The sequence below is a fragment of the Gossypium hirsutum genome, chromosome A12 (assembly GCF_007990345.1).
Source record: "Gossypium hirsutum isolate 1008001.06 chromosome A12, Gossypium_hirsutum_v2.1, whole genome shotgun sequence".
Classification (NCBI taxonomy): Eukaryota; Viridiplantae; Streptophyta; class Magnoliopsida; order Malvales; family Malvaceae; genus Gossypium; species Gossypium hirsutum.
Genome location: NC_053435.1, coordinates 99,319,215 through 99,330,769, shown reverse-complemented (window position 1 = coordinate 99,330,769; position 11,555 = coordinate 99,319,215).

The window sequence follows — 11,555 nt, the reverse complement described above, 5'->3', positions numbered from 1 at the left end:
AACTAACCGAATATCCTTTTAAAAGAAGGTAAAATACATCGATTTTAAATAAAAGGCAAGCTCATTCTCAAAAGTTCGAGATGCCGTATCCTAACTCACTAGATATGACGTATCGTTGCCTCGAGACGAGAATGTCTTTAACATTTTAATGTTTATTTTACAAAAGAGGGATTGTATTTCAAGGTCTTTCAAGTTCTCAATTTTCGACAATTAAGACACTAATTAATTAACTAGGTACCAATTTTGGGCGTATCAGGAGTGCTAATCCTTCCTCGTGCGTAACCGACTCCCGAACTCATTTTCTGATTTTCGTAGACTAAAAATTATCGTTTTAGTAAATCTTAACTTTTATTAAAATGATTAATTTAAAGGTGACCCGGTCACACCTCGTCAAAAATTATTGGTGGCGACTCCCGTTATTTAGTTTTCAAATCCAAGTCGATCCCCGTTTTTCAAACAAATGGTTACGACAGCTTGGCGACTCCACTGAGGAAACGAATGAGAGAGTCAAGCCACAAGTTGATTAACTCTTGTCTTTTTATCGAAAATTAAAAATTTGGTTTTGAAATATGATCCTTTCATTGCATTTCATCAGCTATTTTTGTGGTACAATACCTACTGCGTTGGTTCGAGTCTTTAAATAGTTTTGCATATTGCATTGCATGACCGCTGTGGTCACACCCCTTTAAGTGGGAGTGAGAAACTACTCCTTCGTGAGGTTTTCACCTCCGTGCAGGATAGTGGATCGCTTTCGGGATACATCCGTACCTATGTCTTCGTGAGATTTTCATCTCCGTACAACCATAGGGAAATGTATTCCCCTGAACTGAACTCGGTCTGTATGAGCCTATAATGGGTGAAGATCGAGGAATCTGCTGGTTCAGGTACCCTTACTCTAGAACCAAACCCCATATAGCGAGCCTTAGGAACCCACCCTAGGTAGAGCCACTCCGAAACCCTAGTAGTTACCTGAGTAAGTGTTATATTTATTATTCTTTGTTTGCTTTGAACTGCGTATAAATTACTGACTTGCTTTATTTTACTTTGATTGTATTTACATGGAATTTTCATCATAAAATGTGTTGATTCGCATTCGGTTCCTAAATAGATAGCTTATCATGGAAAAAGGGTTTTTTGATAAAGTAGAAGACAACGCGGCTGTCTGGATATGGGCTGAGACAACACAAAAAGAGAAAGGTGACAGTCTTACCGAGGGGTACGTGTCAGAGTTGTGGAATTTTACTCGGATCAGCGTAACTCTGAATAATCTCCAAGAGATGAAAGAAATTTGGGGTCAGTGGGATGATGAGGTCAAACAGCTATTCTATTGTCATTACGGTGATTTACCTTATCTACTCAATGTCAAGGTAGATGAACACCTGTTTCGAGCCCTTGCCCAATATTGGAATTCTGCTTACAGTTGCTTTATTTTCGAGAAAGTAGATTTGGTACCTACTATAAAAGAATACACGACCTTGCTCAATTGCCCAAAGATTCAGGTTGACAGAATTTATGCCAGACCTGCTAACGTCCCAGCATTTTCAAAAGAGCTGATGAACATCACAGGGATGAGCGAACAGTGGGTGACAACTCAGATCAAACAAAAAGGAGATTGTAAATGCATTCCTTGGAGGAACCTGAGGGATCTAATCTTAGCGCACCTCGACGTGAAGAAAATGGTAGATGTCTTCGCCTTGAGCGTCTATGGACTGGTCATCTTCCCCAAAGTTTTGGGGCATGTAGACGAGGCTGTTGCCGACCTTTTTGACAGGCTTGGTAAAGGAACCACACCTGTACCCGCAATCTTGGCTGAAACTTTCAGATCATTGAATGCTTGTAGAAGAACGGGTGAAGGGAGATTTATTGGATGTGCACAGATCTTGCTATCTTGGTTCCACAGCCACTTTTGGAAAGTGGAAAAGGTCTTGTATCGTATCTTCTCTAAAAATTACTCTCCACTAAAAGAGTTAGTGGCTACTCCGAGGCGAGATGATGTCACAGAAGAAAATTGGATGACGGTTCTCCAAAATTTACAAGAAAAAGATGTTGAATGGAGAGCCCCGTGGATGGTTCCTGATGAAATATTATACCGATGCGGAGACTTCGATTGGGTTCCCTTGTTAAGAGTATGGGGAGCCGTCGGGTATGCTCCTCTGCTTGCACTAAGACAGTACAGATCCAGACAGTTTACACCACCAACGTACGGGTTAGCCCAGTGCGAGTTCGTGTTCATAGGGAATAATTACAAAAGAAAGTTCGCGAGATATCCAATGCCTGGAACCAGACTCGTAGAATGAAGAAGTTTGCTGCCTATCCCATGACTACTCCTAAGTACGACCGATGGTGGAATCAGAGGATCAACGACAACATCCCTACATCAGATCAAGAAAATCCTCAGTCGATAGAAGAGCACTTGAAAGTAATCCCATCTGAGCTAGAAATTATCAAGTAAGATTTCGAGAGAAAGAGTCTGGAACTAGGAAAAAGGATCGAGCAGTTGGAAGAAGAAGAGATGTAGTTTGGGTTAGATGTCGATGTCCAGAAACTAGAAGTTGAAAAACTCAGAAAAGGGAAAAACAAGGCTGAAGAGGACTTGAACAGTTTGAAAACGGACTATAAGAAGCTGCGTAGATCAATGAGAACTGCTGGGTTAGGAAAAACATCGGAACAGTGGCGACAGGAAGTTAAAGAAGAACAAAGCAAAGCTAACCAATGGGAAGAAAAATTCCGGGATGCTCAAGCTCGAGAAGGTGCTCTGAAAAGAAGTTTGGTAGAAAGCCAAAATGAGAAAGAAGGGTTAAAGATCCGGGTATCAGAGTTAGAGAGGTCATTGTATCAGTATCGCTCGCGTAACTCTGCAATCGAGTTGAAAGCTAGTCAGAACAGAATCGAAGAATTAAAAGAGAATATAGAAGAACTCAAAACAGCACTGCAAAATCGTGAATTTCATATAGAACTCCTCGAGGTAAATAACGAGCGATGGAAGGAGCAACTTCATCAATCTCAAGACCAAGTCAGGAACAGGGACTATGTCATGGGCGAAGCTTTGACTCAAGTGCGAGAAGTGGCTGATCACTTGCAAACATTAGCACTACAAGCCGATGTGCTGAGTTTAAAATACGAGTCAGAATCGGACCGAGGCCGAGAGCTAGCTTGGCTTCTTAGGCAGGTCAAGGCCTTAAGTATCAGGGCCAAGCCTTATATGTAATCTATTTTATGCAAAAAAACTTGTTTTCTAGAAAAGTTACTCTAATGAAATCGAATTGGAATCAACACTTTTTTGCATTCATCCTATTCATTGCATTCATGCATCAGTATTGCATCATATGCACTAAAACTCACGAGAAACCCTAAAAAAATCATGGCAGTTACCTTGGAACATCGTTACGGTACAAGGGGAAAAACAAGAGCAATGGACCAAAGGTTAGAGAGATTGGAACAAATGCAAAAAGAGATGCAGGATCAATTACAAACACATATACAAGAACAGCTTGCCAAAATCCAGCAAGATATGAGGGACCATATGTTGGAGTCCCAGAAAAGCATGATGGACCAATTAACTCATCTATTGGCTGGTGGATTAGAAAAAAGGGAAAAGCCCTTTGATCAATGCGAGATAAGATAATGAAGATCCTACCTACCCTCCGGGTTTTACCCCAGCGGACGTTCAGACACAACCTGACATGTACCCAAGAAGGCCATCGGTCACAATTAGGCCCCAACCATTTCAGGCCGGTGTTTCGGCATCGATGAATTATCAGGCCGGCTCGGGCTCTAATTCGGGGGACAACCCAACCAACCCTGTAGTCCTCAATCTCGACAAAGTAACAGAAGCAGAAAAGACAAAGGCAGAACTCCTGAGAGAGCTTAAAGAAAGGTGTAGATGGTTGGAAGAAAGATTTAAAGAAATGAAAAGCACCGACTATCGTGGTGGAATCGACGCTAAGGAATTAAGTTTGGTTCCGGACCTGGTATTCCCTCTCAAGTTCAAAACTTCGGAATTTGAGAAATACAATGGGACTAGCTGTCCCGAAGCTCACATCACTATGTTCTGCAGACGAATGGCAGGCCATGTCAATAATAACCAACTATTAATTCACTGCTTCTAAGAAAGTCTGGTTGGGGCCGCTTCTAGATGGTACAACCAACTGAGTCGCGCCCAAATCAGTTCATGGAAAGATTTAGCACAAGCCTTCATGAAGCAGTACGGTCATGTGGCAAACATAGCCCCTGATAGAATCACCTTACGGAATATGGAGAAAAAACATAATGAGAGCTTTAGGCAGTATGCCCAACGATGGAGAGAAGTGGCCACACAAGTCCAACCCCCTCTGTTGGAAAAGGAAACCATTATGCTCTTCATCAATACCCTGAAGGCACCTTTTATTAACCACATGCTGGGTAGCGCAACCAAGAGTTTTTCAGACATAGTAATGTCTGGAGAAATGATGGAAAATGCCATAAGATGTGGGAAAATAGAGGCCGAGGAAAACGCCAAAAGGTCAACGCCGAGAAAGAAAGAGCACGAGGTGAATAATGTGAGCTCATATTCGAAATCGATCACCGTAAGCCAACCAAGGTCAACAACTACTGGACAGCAGAGCCCACCCAGACAAGAGCCCAACACAAAACAAAATAAGGAGAAACTCCAATTTACGCCAATTCTAATGACGTACAAGGAGTTATACCAAAGTTTATTTGATGCACATGTCGTGTCTCCATTCTATTTAAAGCCAATGCAACCTCCATACCCCAAATGGTATGGCGCAAATGCCCAATTCGAATACCATGCGGGAGCCACAGGACACTCGATAGAAAACTGTACCACTTTCAAGAAATTGGTTGAAAGACTCATCAATATGGGGATTGTGAAATTTGAAGATACATCCAGTGCAGAGAATCCATTACCTAACTATGGGGATAAGGGAATAAATGCGATAATCGAGAGTTCGGGGAAAGAAATTAAGATGAATATTGCAGAAGTGAATACCCCGTTGAAAGAAGTATGGAAGAAAATGGTGGAAAGAGGTTTGATAGCACAGAATTCAAGGGTCAGGCCCCGAGAAGCAAAGAATTATTATGAGTTCCACGATCAAGAGGATCACGAGATTCAGAAATACAGCCAATTCAAGGCTTTAGTACAAGGATTGATGGATAATAAGGAGATAAAATTCTTCGAATATGTCGGGAGCCCAGAAGAAACAGATGCGTGTGCCTCCGAAGAGGGATCAATGAAGGATGTTTACAAAGTCAACCACCCAGTGGTTATCATATCACGTCCGAGAATAAATAGAGTCGGGGCACAAGTTACGCCAAAGGTCGTGAACCAAAAGCCCGTTACTTTCCCTTATAAAGATAGCAAAAGGGTACCGTGGAACTATAGGTGCAATGTGACATTCCCGGGAGAGGAGACCTCGATTAATGCATCAGAGGAAGTTTAAGACGAGGGTTTTTATACGCGCAGCGGAAGGCGTTATACCCTAAATACAAAAGTCGAGCAGGTTAAAGAAAAATAGTTAGCAATTGAGCAAAAGAAAGAAAAATCGGCAGGGCCTAAACCAGCCGTTAATGAATCAGTGACTGAAAAAAAAGCAAAGGAATTCTTAAAATTTCTAAAGCACAACGAATATAGTGTCGTAGAATAGTTGCAAAAATAGCCAGCTCGTATATCAGTACTGGCCTTACTTTTAAGCTCCGAAACCCATCGTAGCGCATTGATGAAGGTGCTGAATGAAACTTATGTTGCTAACGATATCTCTGTAAACAAACTGGATCGCTTAGTCAACAATATAAATACCGACAATTTCATATTCTTCAATGACGATGAGGTACCGCCAGGGGGCTGAGGATCGACTAAATCTTTGCACATCACGACTCGCTATAAAGGGTACACATTACCGGGGGTATTGATTGACAATGGGTCTGCATTGAATGTCCTACCCCTATCTACGTTGAGTAGGTCACCAGTGGATAGTTCCCATATGAAGACATGCCAAAGTGTAGTGAGAGCATTTGATGGCACAGAAAGGAAGGTAATGGGGAGAATTGAAGTACCTCTCTTAATCGGGCCAAACACATACGAGGTAGATTTCTTGGTCATGGACATTAAGCCTTCGTATAATTACCTATTGGGGAGACTATGGATACACTCGGCAGGGGCAATCCCTTCATCGCTGCATCAAAAGTTGAAATTAGTGACCGAAGGTCGGTTAGTAACGATCAATGCTGAAGAGGACATCATCGCGGCAATAACCAGTGACGCCCCATATCTGGAGGCAAATGATAAAGCAATTGAGTGCTCTTTTCGATCTTTAGAGTTTTTGAACGAGACGTTCATCATCGAAGGAAATAAGATTCCAAAGCCCAGGTTATCTGAGAATACAAGAATGGGACTACGACTAACTGTTGGAAAAGGGGCCCTACCCAGAAAAGGACTCGGGAGATACCTCCAGGGAAGGATTAATGTACCAACGGTGAAGGACAAACAAGACCGTTTTGGGTTATGATTTAAGCCAGACATGAAACAAAGAAAGAAAGAGCTAGAGAAGAAATAAGAAAGAAGGAGAACGCGATTGAATGGTGGAGAAATCGAATGGGAACCAATGATCTTCCCCCATATATCGAAGACTTTTGTGTCTGGAGGGGTCATTCACTCCGAGCGGAAGACGTCCGGAAAATAAATCGTGGAAGGAATGATGGAGAGTTTGGACATCAACGCCACATATGAAGAAGGAACTAGGGTAGAGAATTTGTCGGGCATTCGCCCCTTTGAGCCGGGAAGTGTTCTGAATAATTGGACTGCGGAAGAGATTCCTGTAGTCTTTAGAACTAACTCAGAGTAATGTCCAGAACACACTTATTGCTCTAGGCCTAGGAGTAATAAGTGTCCTTTTGTGAAATAGGCTTATGTTCGAAATCGTTATTTCAATGAAATGTATCATTTTGACTTATTCTGTGCAAATATTCTTTTATTTTTCTTTCATGATCATACCATACATATCATTGTTCTTAGATTCTCTTGTTCTTTGTATCTTCCTTCGCACCTACAATAGGTCTCCAGATATCAATGATGTGAGTGACGTTGCTACTAATTTAGAGTCTCCTTTTGAGCAGAATATGTGTCTAGAGGGATCTCAGGACTTTGAGGATGACGGAGATTGTAACTTATCCCCTGATTTGTTAAGGATGGTGGAGCATGAGAAGAAACAGATTCTACCCCACAAAGAGACCGTAGAAGTCACGAACTTGGGAGATGAACTAGAAAAAGAAGAAGTAAAGATCGGGGCCTGTATTACCACAGAGACAAAGCGGAACCTTATTGAGTTACTCCAGGAGTTCAAGGACGTCTTTGCATGGTCATATCAAGATATGCCTGGGCTAAGTACTGACATTGTGGTACACAGGCTCCCCACAAAGAAGAATGCAAGCCAGTTCAGCAAAACCTTCGAAGGATGCGGCCCGATGTTTTGTTGAAAATAAAAGAAGAGGTCAAGAAGTAATTTGATGCTGGTTTTTTACAAGTAGTTAAGTACTCGGAATGGGTAGCCAACATCGTCCCCGTCTCTAAAAAAGATGGAAAAGTACGAATGTGTGTAGACTACAGAGACTTAAACAAAGCCAGCTCGAAGGATAATTTCCCGTTGCCTCATATTGACACCTTAGTGGATAACACGGTAGGTTACTCACTCTTCTCCTTCATGGATGGTTTCTCAGGGTACAATCAGATCAAGATGCATCCTGAAGGGATGAATAAAACCACATTTGTGACTATGTGGGGAACCTTTTGCTATAAGGTTATACTATTCGGATTGAAAAATGCAGGAGCAACATATCAGAGAGCCATGGTAACCCTGTTTCATGATATGATGCATAAAGAAATTGAAGTCTATGTCGACGACATGATCGCCAAATCTCGGACTAAAGAAGAGCATGTGCAAGTCTTGAGGAAGTTATTTTTGAGGTTGAGAAAATTCCAGTTGAAACTCAATCCAGCAAAATGTACCTTCGGGGCCAGGTCAGGAAAACTGCTAGGATTCGTGGTCAGTGGAAAAGGGATTGAGATTGACCCAGATAAAGTCAAAGCCATACAAGAGTTACCTCCACTGCATACTCAAAAGGAAGTTCAAGAATTCTTAGGAAGACTAAATTATATCGCTCGGTTTATTTTACAACTAACCGAGAAATGTGACCCCATATTCCGTCTCCTTAAGAAACACAGCCCTGGTGTTTGGAACGAGGAATGCCAGAAGACGTTCGACAAAGTTAAGCAATATTTGTCTAATACCCCAGTGTTGACACCGCCTAGTCCAGATAAGCCACTGATACTGTATTTGACGGTATTTGAAAATTTTATGGGATGCGTGCTTGGCCAACACGATGAATCAGGAAGGAAAGAAAGAGCGATATATTACCTCAGTAAAAAGTTTACTGAGTGTGAGATGAGATACTCGTTCATTGAAAAGTTGTGTTGTGCCTTAATCTGAACAACACGAAGACTGAGACTATACATGTTGTATCACATAACTTGGCTAATCTCTAAAATGGACCCTCTGAAGTATTTGATGGAGTCGACTGCTTTGAACGGGAGAATGGCTCGATGGCAAATTCTACTTTTCGAATTTGATATCGTCTATGTAAATCAGAAAGCTGTAAAAGGAAGTGCAATAGCGGATTTTCTAGCCAGTAGAGCTCTAGAAGATTACGTTCGTCTAAACTTTGATTTCCCTAACGAAGATCTGATATACGTGGCAACCACTTAAGAAGACCCTCAAGAAGGTTATCCTTGGAAGCTAAACTTTGACGGAGCATCGAATGCTGTGGGTAACGGAATCGGGGCAGTCTTGGTATCCCTAGACGGTGAACATTATCCCTTCACTAGTAAATTGGATTTCAACTGCACAAACAACATGGCAGAATACGAAGCATGCATTATAGGAATACGCGCAGCCATAGAGCGTAAAATGAAGGTATTAGAAGTATATGGAGATTCTGCCCTAGTAATTTATCAACTCAAAGGTGAATGGGAGACAAGAGATCTCAAGCTGATCAACTACCGAAGTTTGGTCCTTGAATTAATCAAAGAATTTGATGATATCGTCTTCTGCTATCTCCCTCGAGAAGAAAATCAGATGGCCGATGCCCTAACAACTTTAGCCTCTATGATCAAGGTGAACAAACAAGAGGATGTGAAACCAATCCAAATGAGTATCTATAAGGCTCCAGCTCATTGTTACAACCTCGAAGAAGAAAAGGAAAATGAAGATCACCCTTGGTACCACGATATCCTGCGATATGTGAAGAATCGTGAATACCCCGACCAAGCTACTGAGAACGACAAAAGAACGTTGAGAAGACTGGCCAGTGACTATGTCTTAGATGGGGAGATCCTATACAAAAGAAGAAATGATCAGGTACTGTTAAGATGTGTAGACGCTACTGAGGCTAAAAAAATCTTGGAAGAAGTCCATGAGGGCGTCTGTGGGACACATGCTAATGGCTTTACAATGGCCAGGCAAATTATGAGGTTTGGTTATTATTGGTACACCATGGAAGGAGACTGTATTAACTACGCCAAAAGATGTCATAAATGTCAAATCTATGGAGACAAGATTAACGTGCCTCCTTCACCTCTGCATGTTATGACTTCTCCATGGCCTTTCTCGATGTGGGGCATAGATGTGATTGGGCCAATTTCACCGAAAGCTTTAAATAGGCATCGATTTATCTTTGCGGTCATCGATTATTTCACCAAGTGGGTGGAGGCTACTTTATATGCCAATGTTACTAAATCAGCAGTTAGCAAGTTCTTGAAAAAGGAAATCATTTGTAATGCCAGAAAGGATCATATCTGACAATGCATTGAATTTGAACAACAGTATGATAGTGGATGTCTGTAGTCAGTTCAAGATCAGACACCACAACTCTTCACCATACCGTCCGAAGATGAACGGTGCAGTTGAGACAGCTAATAAAAACATTAAGAAGATTGTGGGGAAAATGACTGAAACTTATAGAGACTGGCATGAAAAGCTACCATTCACCCTCTATGCTTATCGAACGTCTGTCAGGACTTCCACCGGGGCAACGCCTTTCTCATTGGTTTATGGAATGGAGGCGGTTTTACCTATCGAGGTCGAGATTCCTTCCCTCAGAGTTTTGTCAGAGATAAATTTGGATGAAGCAGAATGGATCCAATCCCGATACGATCAGTTGAATTTAATTGAAGAAAAGAGGCTAAGGGCTATTCACCATTGTCAGATGTACCAAAAGCGAATGATGCGAGCTTACAACAAAAATGTTCGTCCTAGAGAATTCCACAAGGGAGACCTAGTATTGAAAAAGATCCTGCCCATACAAAAGGACTTTAGAGGAAAATAGATGCCGAATTGGGAAGGACCTTATGTGGTGAAGAAAGCTTTTTCCGGTGGAGCATTGATGTTAGCTGAAATGGATAGCAAGACTTTACCCAATCCTGTGAATTCAGATTCGGTCAAGAAATACTTCGCCTAAAAAAAAAAGAAGGAAAGGCCAGGGTGAAAACTCGCAAAGAGCACCTTGAGACCAAAGGGACTTTGAATTAAAAATCCGTAAAGGACGATTCAAATTTTGATCAAAGGTAGGGCATGTGATGGTCTTATGATACCTAAATTAACAAGGAGGGGAGATGTTACATCTTGGGGTATCTACAAGAGTATTCTAGACCCCCTTTAAATACATATTGTGCAAAAAGGGAGTCCCCAAGAAGTTAGTATAGAGAAGCTCACGCTGCGATATCTAGGGCACCTATTCCCTTTTATTAATTTTGTATTCCAGCAATGTTTGTTGACTGTGATTAATCTATTCCCTTCAAATTTTGTTTCTGAAGAATTTCAGTTTGTCATTATTATGATCCTTTTCAAGCATTTTGCATTGAAAATGATGATTAATAGACTAAAGCCATTTTCGCAAAAAGAGTTTTGTATATTACTCTGAAAGTTTCTAAATAGTACAGAAACCTAAAACAGGACTATTATTTAGAACTAACCAAACTCAAATATTAGAAGCATCTGAGAAGAAAGAGTTTAAATTTGGACCACCTCTTCGGGTTTTCTGCTCAAAATTTGAGCTGAACAAGAAGACAGGGTACCATTTCAGTGAAAGAACCTTGATGAACAACGAGCAATAGCAGCCTAAACATTAAAAGAGATTCACGCTCACAACATGTTACACCCATACATTCATAGATCATTCATAATGCATCTAATTAAGAGCATTTGATTCACTTTGATCATAGCATCTAAATTCTTTGGCATAAGCATAAATACATGGAACTGATTCTACAGGTCATGTTCCTAGAATCAGTAAATTCACCAGGCCTTAACCCCCTAAGCAGTAGGGTAACAGGTTGAATTCGCAGATCTTAACCCCCTAAGCAGTAGGGAAACAGATCGAAGGTGACGAGCTTTAGCCCCCTAAGCAGTAGGGTAACAAGCTAAAGTTCATAGATCTTATCACCCTAAGCAGTAGTAAAGCAGATCAAAAGACGACGAATCTTGCCTTCATGAAGATCGCAGTGA